The sequence below is a fragment of the Aotus nancymaae genome, unplaced genomic scaffold (genome assembly GCF_030222135.1).
Source record: "Aotus nancymaae isolate 86718 unplaced genomic scaffold, 86718_ANA_hifiasm-v0.15.2.pri h1tg000122l, whole genome shotgun sequence".
Lineage (NCBI taxonomy): Eukaryota > Metazoa > Chordata > Mammalia > Primates > Aotidae > Aotus > Aotus nancymaae.
Genome location: NW_026988537.1, coordinates 744,906 through 760,839, shown reverse-complemented (window position 1 = coordinate 760,839; position 15,934 = coordinate 744,906). Strand labels below are relative to the sequence as shown.

The following is a 15,934-nucleotide window of genomic DNA, read 5'->3' as shown; positions in this document are numbered from 1 at the left end:
ACTGCTTTACTCTGCTAGCCCATTTTTTGTATTCGAGGAAGGATTCTCCCTTGAAAGGTTTTTTAAAGCTTGCATTTGTTTTAACTCTAGAGGAGAAGCAAAAGCAGGAAGTTAGGTTTGTTTCTTGATGCTAGTTTTACAAACTTCATTGAGAATTTTTTTTAAATTTTTGGTAAAGTAGGAAGTCTGGTTTCAATTCTGTCTTTTAACAGGAATTAAATAATTTCCTAGGTTTCCCTTTCTGAGAAGAACTGATTGGCATACCTTTATGAGATTTGCTGCAATAGCAATTATTCAGTTTTTCTTAGAGTAAGGAAGGTCTGAGTGGATGCCTCTTGTGACTTTTTGGGAAAGCCAGAAACCATCCTTTCATTAATCCTTAGTAAAATTGTCTCTGTATTTCACCTCTTGGATATACCTTCCCAGAGACTTCACAGAAACTTGACTTCCTCTTTCCCTGTACTAAAAACCACTGTTCATGGGACTCTAATGAACGAGAGTAACAAGTTCTTAACTCGGCTGAGGGAGTCTCACCAGAGTGTAATATTTTTGCATGCCATCTTTGCATGGTTATTGTTTACATCATGTGTTTAGATACTATATAAAATAACATATAAAATAAAAAGTTAGCTGGCATGGTGGCTCACGCCTGTAATCCCAGCACTTTGGGAGGCTGAGGCGGGTGGATCACCTGAGGTCAGCAGTTCGAGACCAGCCTGACCAATATGGTGAAACCCCATCTTTAAAAAATAAAATAAATAAATAAATAAAAATAAATAAAATTTAAAAATAAAAAAATAATAATAAAAAAAGTTGAAAATAAAAGTAGAATCAGATGACCTTCAAAACTCTTTTAATCCAGGAGCAGGGCATTGTGGCTCATGCCTGTAATTCCAGTGACTTAGGAGGCTGAAGTGGGAGAATTCCTTGAGGCAAGGAGTTCAAGACCAGCCTGGACAACATTATGAGACCTGGTCCCTAAACATGTTTTTAATTGCCTGGGCAACAGGGTTACACCCTGTCTCCAAACAAACAAACCAAACCAGTGGGCAGTGAACTGGGAGACTCTCTGCAATCCAAATGCTACCTAGTGTCAAAGGTTTAGCTGATGTGATTTCAGGGCACCTACAAACTTATCCTTTGTGCATCACTAAGGGCCCCCTGGGGTCTATATGGAGGTTTATTTTCCACTGGTCACTGTTGGTCCAAGACTAGCAGGTTCCAGGTATGAGAAGTGTATCTGAACTTTTCTTTTCTTTTCTTTTCTTTTTTTTTTTTTTTTTGAGATGGAGTTTCGTTCTTGTTACCCAAGCTGGAGTGCAATGGCTCGATCTCGGCTCACCACAACCTCTGCCTCCTGAGTTCAAGCGATTCTCCTGCCTCAGTCTCCCGAGCAGCTGGGACTACAGGTGCGTGCCACCATGCCCGGCTAATTTTTGTATTTTTAGTAGAGACGGGGTTTCACCGTGTTGACCAGGATGGTCTCGATCTCTTGACCTTGTGATCCACCCACCTCGGCCTCCCAAAGTGCTGGGATTACAGGCGTGAGCCACCGCGCCCGGCGTGTCTGAACTTTTCTATGGAATCTTCTATTAGCTTGGAGAGGCAGATTGTTTAGTTAAAAACTGCATTGAATTTGGGTGTCAGGAAATCCACTGGCAAGCTGGAGCCCCAAGAGAGCCAGTGATATAGTTCCACTTCAAGACCAAGAGAAGACACTGTCCCAGATCAAGCAGTCAGGCAGGCAAAGTTCCCTCTTACTCGGTCTTTTGTTCTATTCAGATCTTCAGTTGATTGGATGAGGCCCACCTACATTAGGGAAGGGAGTCTACTTTATTCAGTTTATTTTACTCAGATTTAAATGTTAAGCTCATCCAGAAACATCCTCACAAACATACCAAGCAAGAATGTTTAACCAACTGTCTGGGCACCTATGGCCCAGTCAAATTGACACTAAAACTAACCATCATGGTCTCCAAATTGCCAGTGTATTTATCAGAGTAAAGAGCAGTGGCTGCTGTAATGAATAACTCCAAAGTGGTACTGGCTTACACAGTAAAGTGTATTTCTTACACGTATCACCATTGATTTGTGTGTGTTCAGACTGCTTTCTTTACTGGCAATTGAGAGCTCTCAATTCCTTTTATCTTGTAGTGCTGCCATCTTCCAGGGATTTCTTGGCTCTCCGGCATTGTCTGCATTTAGCTAGCTGGTGAATGAAGACAGAAGATGGGTAGAGGATCATATGGGGCCTTTGTAAAGCCAGACTGGGCAATATATAGATGACTTCTGTTCTTCCTTTGATCAGACCCCAACACAAAATCCCAACCTTGCTGCAAAAGATGCTGGGAAGTGTAATTTTCCTTTCTGCTAAGGAAGAAGAAAAAATGGTGAGCATCTAGCCAGTCTTGTCTAGAGCCCTAAGTAGTTTTGGTTTTGTTTTGTTTTGTTTTAAGATACAGGATCTTGCTTTGTCACCCAGGCTAGACTGGAGTGACACCATATGGCTCACTACAGCCTCAACACTCTAGGCTCAAGAAATCTGGAGCCTCAGCCTCCCAAGTAACTAGGACTACAGGTGTGTACCACCGTGCCCTGCTAACTTTTTTATTTCTTGTAGAGACAGGGCCTCCTGTTGCCCAGGCTGGTCTGGAGCTCCTGGTCTTAAGCAATCCTCCCACCCTGGCCTCTCAAAGTGCTGGGCTTACAGGCGTGAGCCAGCATGCCTGCCCCCTAGCTAGCTTTTAAACTTGGGGTTATCCTGTCTCTGAGCTCGTTTTCTTCTTTGTAAAGTGAGGAGGATGTGTCAAATGCTCTCAAAGGGACTTTCCAGCTCTGACCATCTAAGTCCCATGATTCTGTCAAAACTTTGGCTGGGCCCTGGAAACACCCAGCTTGGAGGTGGTCTCTCCCAGCCCAAGAGGGAAGAACAAGAATCAGAGTTTCCCCCAGGATTTTCTAGCTGAAACCTGCAGTGCCTGGGAAATTCATTCACTTCCTGAGTTTCCCAAGAATCAGGATGACACCCACACCCCTACAGAGTGCAGCCTTACCCTAGGTCATAGCGTCAGCACCCTTCCTGGGTGTGTGTGTGCGAATACTAATGTGGCCATGACACTTTGCCCTTATTTCCTCTCCTTCCGATTCTCATGCTGTGAAAAATGATGACCCCTAGGGCTCCTCCCCTGATGTGTTAGAGTACAATCAGAGAGGGACCGAGATATATCATCCTGGCCCCAGATTAGCCTGGAAGAGGGCTTCAGAAAAGGCTGGCTTGTGTCGGGTCATTGTGTTCGCAAATTGCCTTCCCTTCTGTATTTTCTGATGATTTTTGATTTATTATTTTCTTGTTTATTATCTGACTTCCCATGTTTCCGTATCTGACAGAGATCATGTCTATCTTATTTACTACTGCATCTCTAGGGCCTATAAAGTAAGTATTTTTTGAAAGATATGTATTACTTAAATGTTGTTAAATCTAGCCTAAGTTCAGTGCAATAGGATTTTGGCTGGGGAGGTGGGAGTATGATTAAATTCCTACATCTATTTACGTACTCAGTAATTTTTTTTTGAAATGGAGTCTTGCTCTGTTGCCCAGTCTGGAGTGCTGTGGTATGATCTCAGCTCACTGCAACCTCTACTTCTCGGGTTCAAGTGATTCTCCTGCCTCAGCCTCCCAAGTAGCTGGGATTACAGGCATGCAGCATTATGTCCAGCTAATTTTTGTATTTTTAGTAGAGGTTTCACCATATTGGCTAGGCTGGTCTCAAATTCCTGACCTCAGGTGATCTGCCCACCTTGGCCTCCCAAAGTGCTGGGATTATGGGCATGAGTCACTGTGCCTGGCCAGTAATGTTTTTATCTTACAAGATGGGCACTAGAAATTTCAGGATAATATGAGAAGCAGGCCAATAACAGACTATATTATCCTAAGCATGGGGCCCAAAAAGGTTAAAATTAAGAATGCAATTGCTATTTCTCCAAGCGAGAAAGCATCTGCTGTCAGCGTTCAGTCGGGTTGCACTTTCTCCAGTTACCTTAGTAGAGTTATGCCATTGCTGTACTTACATTAGATGATGATCAATTTCAGAGTATGAACAGGCATTTCTAAACTGGAGAGTGTAGCTGTCTCTTTTTAGTCCGACGGAGTATAGGATTTAGAGTTACTCCTTATGTGTGTATCAAATAAAGAAAATCTGGATTCCTGAAACTTGTCTTATCCCTGAAAAAAGGGCATAATTGATCTTTCCTTAGTTTATGCTTTCAATTTCACTGTGATCGTTGTCCCTTTGAAAAGTCTAGTTTCCTTTGCTCACCACCTCACCTTAAAAATTAAACCTAATTTGTGAGGTAAATCTGCAGCAAAAAAATATATACCATATCATCTGTGTCAAGAGTCTGGTGCAGAGCAGACACTGAATAAATAGCCCACATTCATGACTATTTTTATCATTATTGATATCTTCTAATATGAATAACTACCACCACTTATTAAGACTTGGATCTGTGTTAAGAAATGCACTAAATGCTCTGCATGTATTTTCTCATTTAATCCTAGCAATATTCCTGTGAAGCCAAGTATCTATCATTATATATCTATCATTAGATATATCACCATTTTATAGGCGAGTAAACTAAGGCATAGAAAAGTTAAACATCTTTCCAAGGTCGCATAGTGAATATGTAACACAGCTAGGATTGAACACCAGGCAGTCTGGTTTTCAAGGCTGATCTCAGGTTATTTGTACTATTTCTTTGGGGTCAGCTCATGTCACTGGTTGATTTTATTTCTCAATTAGATCATGATAAATTTTTATTCTGGAAATCCTGATAATCTTATTTATTATTAAAGCACATGCATTCAATTAAGTCTATCCTGGTATACTTTTTTCTCTTGAAAATTCACAAGGATATTTAAGAAATTAGCCACTCATTGTTCATGGTGGCAATTTACAGACCACCTCTCCCATGCCCAGGACTATTTCATTGCCTGGTGGCCTTTGATGCCATAGTCCAAGTTGTTTCCATCTGCCTGATGGAGACCAGGCTTCTCTATGTCCCTGAATAAGTACAACTGATTCAGCAACTCACTCATGTCCAGAAGCAAAGCTGTACTCTTTGTTAACTAACTCAAAAATCAGAAGTGCAAGTATGTTTTCTGGCAGCATTTGGAAAGTGGGATTTTGGTTGCAGACAGAGCTCCTCGCAGATATCGATTATTCTTTTTTATTGTAACTTGACCACCTATTTTAAATCCACTTAGAAATTTTTATTATGTTGCCTGGGCGCAGTGGCTCATGCCTATAATCCCAGCACTTTGGGAGGCTGAGGCGAGCAGATCACTTGAGGTCAGGAGTTCAAGACCAGCCTGGTCAACATGGTGAACCCCCATTTCTACTAAAAATACAAAGCCAGGTATGGTGGCACACACACCTGTAATCCTAGCTATTTGGGAGGCTGAGGCCAGAGAACTGCTTGAACCTGGGAGGTGGAGGTTGCAGTGATCTGAGACTGCACCACTGCACTCCAGCCTGGGCAACCTTGAGACTCCATCTCAAAAAAAGGAAAACAAGAAATTTTTATTATGTAGCATTTGCTATATGCAGAAGAATATCTGTAATGAAACTGAAAGTTGTGAGGACACTAATAAAATTAAACAACCATGATCCCAGCCAGAGCTTAAACACAAGAATTTTATGAATATGATTGACTCTACCTGTATACTCCTGCCCTGATCCATTCCCATCCCCCTAGCTTCACTTTTTATTACTTATTTTATTTCTATACTTTTTGTTTTCTGTAAGACTGGAAAGACCTGAAATGTTCTGTGACTTAAAGAAATTAGTTCTAGTTCTCTCTACAAATTTTGAAATACTAAGCATGACTGCCATGGCAGGCAACCCTACCCACCTAAACCCTTGCTTCCCGTACACTTAAACATAGGCTACAATTATTACTTCTCTATTTAGAGATTATTTTGGTTTCAGTTTTCATTGTGTCCTTGTGGGGTTTGTCTGTTTTGGTTGCCATTATAAATGTCTCTTTTATTCCCCCATGTGGTCACTTTCTTAAACACCTGATGTAGCATATCTTAAATGGTGTGTGGTTTGACTGTGGTATCTGCCAACCTTAGGGATATTCTACTACTTTTGTTCCCTTCCAATTATAGAAAACATGTGATGATAATTTCGGTTTTGTGAACTGTCAGTTGTGAGTTCATACAGAAGAGATCATACATATCTTAAACACCTATTAGGTGTGGAGCGTTTTGCCAATATTTTCCCAATTTAACATTCCTGTTAGTTAATTGTCATTACACCTTTATTATACATGGGAAAACTGAAACTCCAAGAGCTACTAAGTGGTGGAAACAAGATTCAAATCAGGTCTTCTGGGCATGTGATGGTGAAAAGGCATGTGATGGGCGGACAGGTTCAGCCTCACAATGGTCGGGCGGTCTCATTCCCAGATACCTGGTTCTTCTGCTCTTCTCCCTACCCCTAATCTACCCCTAACTGAAATAAGGGATTTCAGGTGGAAATCCTAATGCCTATCCTATTCACTTCACAGGGGCATTATGGGATTTAGTGAGGCAATACTTTAAATTTCAGAAGACAGATACTATAGTTGTCAAAGGCATTATTTATGCTATTTTCTGATAGGCAGTGAGTTGACATTTTGTTCTGTATTACTGTTGTTTGTAGAGGCCAGCAAAACTGAACACCCCTAATTCAGACATGATCCCAAAACTCAGGCCACCCTGTTCTCACTCATTTTCATTTACCAAGTCTGCTTACACAGACTCCAACTTGTGTATTTTCCCCTCTCCTACTCCTCTAAGTCCTCTCACCACCATGAAACAAAGACAGCACTCTGGAGATGAAGGCCCAGAAACTAGACTCCTAGCACACAAACACAATAATAAGCTCATGAAACTTTTAATAGTATTTAAGATAGTATGAAAATGTGTTATCAATAAGTATAAAAATAGATTAGTTCATCAGAGAGTTCTGAGGTGTACCCAGCAAGGAAGGAACTTTTAAATATAGAATGATAGGGTCAGGCACCGTGGCCCATGCTTGTTATCACAGCACTGTGGGAGGCTGAGGCAGGAGGATCACTTGAGCCCAGGAGTTAGAGGTTATAGTGAGCTATGGTTGCACCACTGCACTTCAGCCTGGGCAACAGAGGGAAACCCTGTCTATATGTGAATATATAAATACAGAATGATGGTTACAACTTTGGGAGCATTTCACAAATGGAAAAACTTGTGTATAATAAGTGGCACTAGGGCCAGGCACAGTAATTCCAGCACTTTGGGTGGCCAAGGTGGGTGGATCACTTGAGGTCAGGAGTTCGAGACCAGCCTGGCCAACATGGCAAAACCTCATCTCTACTAAAAATACAAAAAAAAAAAAAAAATTAGCCAGACTTGGTGGTGCATGCCTGTAATCCCAGCTACTTGGGAGGCTGAGGTAGGAGAATCACTCAAACCCGGGAGGCAGAGGTTGCAGTGAGCTGAGATAGTGCCGCTGTACTCCAGCCTGGGCGAGAGCAAGACTCCAACTAAAAATAAAAAGGTGGCACCCAACGATGTCCATTCCTGACTTATTTATTTGGTCAAAGGATCTGAATATTTTAAAATGATTATTCTTCTCCAGCTTTTCCCTTTGCCTCTGCCGTTAGGTTGGTTTCCTTCATCAGCCTGCCAATTGGTCATGGCAAAGAGAAACTCTGCATGTTAGCATTGTGAGAGTGGTTTGGAGATTTACTCCCACTAAGTTGATAAACTTCCTCCTTTTTAACGGTTTTCTAGACTAATCCTAATCATTGCATTCTTTCCAAATTCTCCACGAATGTTGCTCAGGAAGCACAAGTAGTTGTAAACCACAGAGGATGGTTCTTACCAACTGTTGGATTCAACCTGTAGCAAACTGGACAGAGTGCAGCCTGTCCTTTCAAGAGCCCAGAGCAGCTCCAAAGTGAAGAAAGAGAACTCAATTTGTATTGTGTAAATTTTACCCAGAACAGTCTCAGGAAGTATCACAGCTTCCTGATTGCAAACCTAGATAAAGTCTAAGGCCACAGCTGCTGAGGACAAAAGCCACCAACCCCCCAAAATGAAGAAAACGACATTTAAAGTCTGTGTTTGAGAGAAAGTCCCATTAGATACAGGAGGGTTTAAAAGACAATTCAGACGAAGGAACTAGTTTTGTGTCTGAAGCAAAGATCACCTTTGGAAATAATAGAGAACAAGGGAGATCTGAGAGTTCCCACTGCTAATATCATGAAGTCAGTTTCTGCACAATTATTTCATTATAGAGCACTCTGAATCTGATGAAAGCTATCATGGATATGGGGTGAGCTGATGGGAGCCCATATATTGGAACTCTGAAGTGGAAAGACCCCGTAAAATCTCTTTGCTTACCTTGCTTTCAGTGCCTCCTCTAAAATATAAAAGCCACTATGATCTGTCAATCTTAAGAAAAAAGGCTCTGTGGCTTGAGAAGTAGATCAGGATTGATTGCAAAGAACAGAATTCAAATTCCTTTCCTAACTAGTTGTGTGTCTTTGTACAAATTAATCCTAGTCGCTTTGTCTGTTGGGAAGAATAATTCCTACTTGTAGGGTTATTGAGAGGATTACAGATACTTGCAAGATGCCAGGACCAGAGGAAACAATCACATATAATAGTTATTATCCTATTATTCTTAATCAGTGGCTTTGAAATGTAACAGGGCTGGCCGGGTGGAGTGGCTCACAACCATAATCCTAGCATTTTGGGAGACTGAGGCGGGCAGATCACCTGAGGTCAGGAGCTGGAGACCAGCCTGGCCAACATTTCGAAATCCCGTCTCTACTAAAAATACAAAAATTAGCTGGGCGTGGTGGCACGCCTGTAATCCCAGCTCTTCAGGAGGCTGAGGCAGGAGAATCGCTTGAACCCAGGAGGTGGAGGTTGCAGTGAACTGAGATCGAGCCACTGCACTCCAGCCTGGGGGACAGAGAGAGACTCTGTCTCAAAAAAAAAAAAAAAGTAAAAAAGAAATAGGGCTGGAAACTCCCAATTCTGGCAGTATTACAGATTAGATATCCTGAATAACTCTCTAGATTGAAACAACCAAAATTCTGGGTATTCTTACATAATTATAAATAAATCACCAATCTGTCACCAAAATAAGGAATTTGTTGATTTCAAAAACAGTAGTGAAAGTAGGAAATCTGGTTGGGAAAATAGGCTTTTTACAAATTCTGGAGAGTCCTTCCTTCTTTGAGGCTGCATTAAGCTGTATGAAGGAGAGCACAGAATCAGGATTTAAGGCCTAGGGCTAGCTAAGGCAGAGAATCTTAGGAAACTCACCCCATTATATCCTCAGTGTAAGGATGAATAAGGAGTCACTCTGCACAGAAGGAGATAATGAAGAAATGCCTATTTCCACCTTGCTGCTGGTGGAGGGGATGGAAATCTTCCCTGACAGTTCGTAAAGCAAGCTGGCCTTCATGTGTGTTTGTGAGAATTCAGTCTAAATTTCTTTTTTTGAGACGGAGTCTTGCTCTGTCGCCAGCTTGGAGTGCAGTGAAGCAATGTCGGCTCACTGCAACCTCCGCCTCCCGAGTTCAAGCAATTCTCCTACCTCAGCCTCCTGAGTAGCTGGGACTGCAGGCACTCACCACTACACCCAGCTAATTTTGTATTTTTAGTAGAGAGAGGGTTTCACCATGTTGGCCAGGATGGTCTCAATCTCTCGACCTCATGATCTGCCTGCCTCGGCCTCCCAAAGTGCTGGGATTACAGGCGTGAGCCATTGCACCCAGCCTAAAATTTTAAACAACTATAATTATAGTCCCAGATTGGTAGCACCTGGGGCAACTGATAGACACAAAAACAAATTTCTCTGGAAGGATTTAACTTTAATTCAGACCTCAAAGAATTCCTACAGGTTAAGTTCCAAGGAGAACAGATGGCATGCATATATATATATATACACATATATATATATACACACACACACATATATATATATACACACACACATTATTAGTACACAAAGGAATACTATTCAGCCATAAAAAAGAATGAAATCCCATTATTTGCAGCAACATGGAAGGAACTGGAGATCATTATGTTAGATAAGATAGACCAGGCACTGAAAGACAGATATTGTACGTTCTCATTCAGATGTGGGAGCTAAAAAAGTGGATCTCACGGAGGTAGAAAGTAAGATGATATCAGAGACTGGGAAGGGCGTCTGCGTGGGGGTGGAGGTGGGGTGGAATTAAGAGAGGTTGGTTAATTGATATGAACATACAATTAGATAGAAGAAATAAGTTCTAGTGTTTGATAGCATAGTAGGATGACTATAGTTAACAATAGTTTATTGTGTATTTCAAAATAGCTAGAAGAGAAGATCTGAAATGTTCCCACCAGAAAGAAATGTTAACTGTTTGAGGTGATGGATACTCTAAATACCCTAATTTATCATCACACATTTTATTAAAATATCACATGTATCCCATAAATATGCACAATTATTATATACCAATAGAAAAAAATTTTTTTTGAGACAGTGTTTTGCTCTGTTGCCCAGGCTGGAGTGCAATGGCTAACTGCAACCTCCACTACCTGGGTTCAAGCAATTCTGCTGCCTCAGTCTCCCAAGTAGCTGGGATTACAGGCACCTGCCACTATGCCTGGCTAATTTTTTGTATTTTTAATAGAGATGGGGTTTCACTATGTTGGCCAGGCTGGTCTCGAACTCCTGACCTCAGGCAATCCATCTGCCTCAGCCTCCCAAAATGCTGGGATTACAGGCGTGAGCAAGCATGCCTGGCCTCCAATAGAAACATTTAAAAAAATTTTAAAAGATCTACACAAATGTTTATAGCAATTTTATTTGTAATAGCCAAGAACTGGAAATATCCAAGTGACAAGATAAACTGTGGTATATCCATACAATGGAGTACTATACAGCAATAAAAAGAAATGAACTATTAATAAACACATGAATAAACTTTCAAATAATTTTGCTTAGTGAAAAAAGCCAGAGCAAAAAAAGAAGTTGTATGATTCGATACTATACAATTCTAGAAAATGCAAACTAATAATGACAGAAGGCAAATTAATGGTTGCTTGGTGGGGAGTGAGGGTGGGGAAAGATGAGAGGAAAATATTAGAAAGGGGCATGAGGAAATTTTTGGAGGTGAAGGATTTATTCATTATCTTGGTTGTAGTAATTGTTTCTTAAGCACATTCACATGTCAAAATCTGTCAAAATGTACAATTTAAATATGTGCAGCTGATTTTATGTTGATGATGCATCAATAAAGCTGCTTTTATTTTATTTATATATTTTGAATTTATGTATGTATTATTTATTTTTGAGATGGAGTCTTACTCTGTTGCCCAGGCTAGAGTGCAATGGCACAGTCTTGGCTAACTGCAACCTATGCCTCCCAGGTTCAAGCAATTCTCCTGCCTCAGCCTCCCGAGTAGCTGGGATTACCGACACATGCCACCACACCAGGCTAATTTTTGTATTTTTAGTAGAGATGGGGTTTCACTATGTTGGCCAGGTTGGTCTTGAACTCCTCACCTTGTGATCCACCTGCCTCAGCCTCTCAAAGTACTGGAATTATAGGCGGAGGCCAACATGCCCAGCAATAAAGCTGCTTTTAAAAATCTCAATGCACTAAAAAGAAACTAAACATAGCTGAAGAAAGAATTTAAAAAGCTGGATGTGAAGATTTTATCCACACGTATTAGAGAAAGCTAGAAAGAGGGATATGTTATAAGGAAACTAAGACTAGAGTATGAAGGTCCACAAACAGTTGCAGAAGAAAATAATAATGAGAATGGGAAAGAACAGTATTTCTCAGAACCAGGGAACCCAGTGAATCTCAAGGAAGATACATTAAAGAAACTTTTCACCTAGAGACATCATAGTGAAAATGCAGAATATTCACACACACAGGAGCAAGAGAGAGAGAGAGAGAGAGAGAATCTTAAAAGCAGCCAGAGAGAAAAGACAAATCACCTATAAGAAAATAGGCAATTATGCTTACAGTTCACTTTTTTTTGACACGCCCCCCTTTCCTACAGTTCACTTTTTAAGAGCAACTAAGAAAGAGAATACAATGTAATAATTTCTTTGATGAGTTGAGAGAAAATAGCTATCAACCTAGAATTTCATACCCAGTGAGGTTATATTTCAAGAAAACAGATTATATAAAGAATGTTTTCAGGCAAACAAAACAGAAAAAATAAAAACATCTCCCTCCCCAATAACTTGAAAATTTACCACCTGTAATCCAATGCTTTGAGAGGCCAAAGGCTGGAGAATCATTTGAGACTAGAAGTTTGAGACCAGACAGGTGAACACAGTGAGACCTCATCTCTTAAAAAAAAAAAAAAAATGGTGTGGTGGCATGCACCTGTAGTCCCAGCTACTCAGGTGGCTGAGGTGGTAGGATCACTAGAGTCCAGGAAGTCCAGGCTGCAGTGAGCCTGTTTGCATCACTGAACTCCAGCTTAGATAACATAGTGAGACCCCATCTCAAAAATAAATAAATAAATAAGAGAGGTGAATATGGAATATGAGGTCATATATCAGCAAACATTGACTATGGAACAACAAACTGTAACAATGTTCAACTTTTGGAGGGAAAAATAGAAAATTAACATACTGGGCTTATACTAGAATTAAAGTTGTCCAAGGTTCTTGATTATTTAGGAGTAAGGTAAAGATATCAACTTCAGCCTTTATATTAAGTCAGAATGCTAAACTAGCTAGTGTAACTCCTGAAATAAGAAACACAATGCATATACTTTCCAAACAAGTTGAGAGAAATAAAATTGGGGAAAAAATCAATTCACAAGAAGGCAAAGCAAGAAAGAGAGAAAAAAGCAACAGACACTAACAGGGTCTAGAGCACTTAGACCAGGGCCTGACATATTATCATAATAATAATTGTTATTATATCAAATAGTAAAAATATATTTATTACATATGTAATAATTTATTATTGCTGTTATTTCTATTTTGATAAATCTCTCTCTGTGGCATTCAATACAGGGACCCTTTAATAGGCAAGTCTACTTGTTTTGATAGCGCCATTGTGAACAAGTTGATGATACTAATTCAAATGAAGGCATCTGGAGGAACTGAAGAGCTCTGTTACTAACAAGGTGTAACTTGAGGGTAGTCATTTCATGATGTGGCCCCAGTTCCCTTGTCTGTAAAATGAGAGGGTTGGAGAAGTTCAAATTAGATGATGCTGTATTTTTAAATCCTCATGAACCCAGAGAAAGAGGAAATTTGACTCAAGCCAAAAAAAAAAAAAATCAGAAATTGTTTGAGCAGCCCTCACAACACCATAAGCACTCACAAGTTCAGAAGTTCAGGTTCACCAAGTAGGAAGCAGGGGCTCTTCTCTTCTCTCTTATACCAGAATCTGACCGGTTTGGAGGCTGTCTGAGAAGGGACAAAGCAAACCCCCATTCAGAGGAGACTTGCTTGAGAAGGGACCCTTCTGGCCAGGTTGGAAGGAATTCCAGAGGCTCTCGGAGAAGCCTGCAGGCTCAGAGCTCTGCATGGAAGCACTGGGTCTGGGCTGCTAGATGGAATGTGAAGCTGCCACTCTTTCTCCTAATTATACAAAGACTTTTTGAACCCCACCTTGCTGCCCCCACCACCACTGAAAGTCTTCAATGTTGAACTTCTTGACTCCTAATAGCAATCATCCTTCTAATTCACAGGTACAATAGCCTGCCCTTTATGGATTTTACATACATTATGGTATGATAATGCCCTCTAGATCTAGGTGTTGCAAAGAGAACTGGGTATGGAAGATAACTGGCTTGGTTTCCAAACATAAATCTGGTCTTGTTTAGTGGCTGCTGAGGGAGGAAGGCAGAGAGCCGGGGTTTATCCAAACCTCTAGGAAAGTTTCCTTGAATTTGGGTGTGGTGCGATTCCTTCTGCTGTTCTCAAGTATGGTTTATCTAATCTTCCTTGAAACTACTCTGCTGACTAACTGCTTTATCACTGAGAAATCCACTGAATCTCCTCCTCCACAGCTTTTGAAGATGGAGTCTGCCCTGTCTGAAAGTAATGTCGTAAGATATAACACACAAAGATGTTCACCAAAGCATTATTTAAAACAGTGAAACATTGGTAATATCTGCCCAGCAAAGACAGGGGTATGTCCATATATCATAATGCTAGGGATTTGACATGAAGCAAAACAAGTTTCTGAGTGGTATATAAAGTATGATTGCATAATGGTAAAAATCAATGATAACAATAATGTTAGTATACATAGGAAAAAAAATCAGAGTAACATACAAGTACACCAAAATGTTAACACTGATTACTTGGGGATAGGATGAAGTGGGATGGAACTTGGGGAGATTACGATATATGTGTTATGTACTCTGCAATGTTTGAATTTTATATAATTTTGTATTACTTTTGAATCGGAAGGAAGGAAGGAAGTGAGGGATGGAGGGAGGGAGAAAGGGACGGGGGAAGAAAGAATAAAGCAAAAAAGCAAGATAAAAGAAAGAAAGAGAGAGAAAGAGAGGAAGAAAGAAAGGCAGTATTAGAAACATTTCTCCATTCCTATCCTCACTAATGCTTGCTGTACCCTCTCACTAGCCAAGGTAAGGATTTGGTGCTGATTCGAATTCATGGTAAAACGTTTTCTTGAACCAGGCGTGGTGGCTCACACCTGTAATCCCAGCACTTTAGGAGGCCTAGGCAGGTGGATCATCTGAGGTCAGGAGTTCGAGACCAGCCTGGACAACATGTTGAAACCCCATCTCCATTAAAAATACAAAAATTAGCTGGGCATGGTGGCAGGTGCCTGTAGTCCCAGCTACTCAAGAGACTGAGGCAGAAGAATTGCTTGAACCCAGGAGGTGGAGGATGCAGTGAGCAGAGATCATGCCACTGCACTCCAGCCTGGGAGACAGCGCAAGACTCCATCTCAAAATAATAATAATAATAAATACAAATACAAAAATTTGCGAGGCATGGTGGTGAACGCCTGTGGTCCCAGCTACTCAGGAGGCTGAGGCAAGAGAATTGCTTGAGCCCAGGAGGTGGAGGCTGCAGTGAGTCAAGATTTGGCCACTGTACTCCAGCCTGGGTGACAGAGCAAGACTCCATCTCAAAAAGCAACAATACAAAAAAAAGTTTCCTGGAGACCCAGAGACATTTTCTTTTCATAACTGCAGGTTTTACTCCACAGTGCTCACCAGCAGCTTCTTGCCTTCATTCATTTGCAATGACTGTTTCCAACCAGGCATGTTCCTGTAGACATTTATATATTAAAATACTTGAGGTAGCTTGGTGTCATATTTGATCACTGAATTTGAAATTCATTTATATATCATTTTCAGGTAAACTAATAAAGGAGCCATCCTGTTTTTAAAAGTATTCAGTATGTGAGGATATTTATTCAAATAGGAAGAATGGAGAATTTCAAGGTGATCAGATTAAAATCTGATGTAAACTACCCATTCAAAACTTTAAGATTCCTATGGGTCTTCTTTAAATTTAAACATATCTACACATGTACAACTGGAAATCTTGGCCTCAAAACTGGCTCTGTTTCCTGGATGTTTCCAGGGAATGTATGTCCTTTGGCTTTGTTTCTAGGGATGCAGCCTAACAAAACTTGACATATTTTCATAGGCTTTTTGGTTTGCAATTTATTTCATTCATTTACTTATTCAACAAACATCTGTTATTATCATTAGTATTAAAAAATAGTAGTTCATAATTTAATAGGTATTTACCACTTGCTGATAGTTAATATTGATTAACGTTTAATAACCATTTATTACCTGCTGTTACTTGGTTAAATGCCTTCTTTTAACCTGGCATTGGAGAAGACACAAAGATGACCTAGACTCTGATGGTATGTAAAT

The 15,934-nt window shown here is 40.4% G+C and overlaps 1 protein-coding gene across 6 annotated transcripts in view; it reads left to right on the top strand.

The window, feature by feature from the left end:
- GFI1 (growth factor independent 1 transcriptional repressor) overlaps positions 1 to 11,357 on the top strand; it is a 31,155-nt gene extending 19,798 nt beyond the window's left edge. For all 6 annotated transcript variants that reach the window (XM_012435442.2, XM_012435440.2, XM_064371160.1 and 3 more), the window contains 2 exons: positions 1,287 to 1,409; positions 2,155 to 11,357. The gene's annotated coding sequence lies outside the window, so the exon portion shown is untranslated. The remainder of the gene's footprint in view (positions 1 to 1,286; positions 1,410 to 2,154) is intronic.
- Positions 11,358 to 15,934: the final 4,577 nt, after the last annotated feature.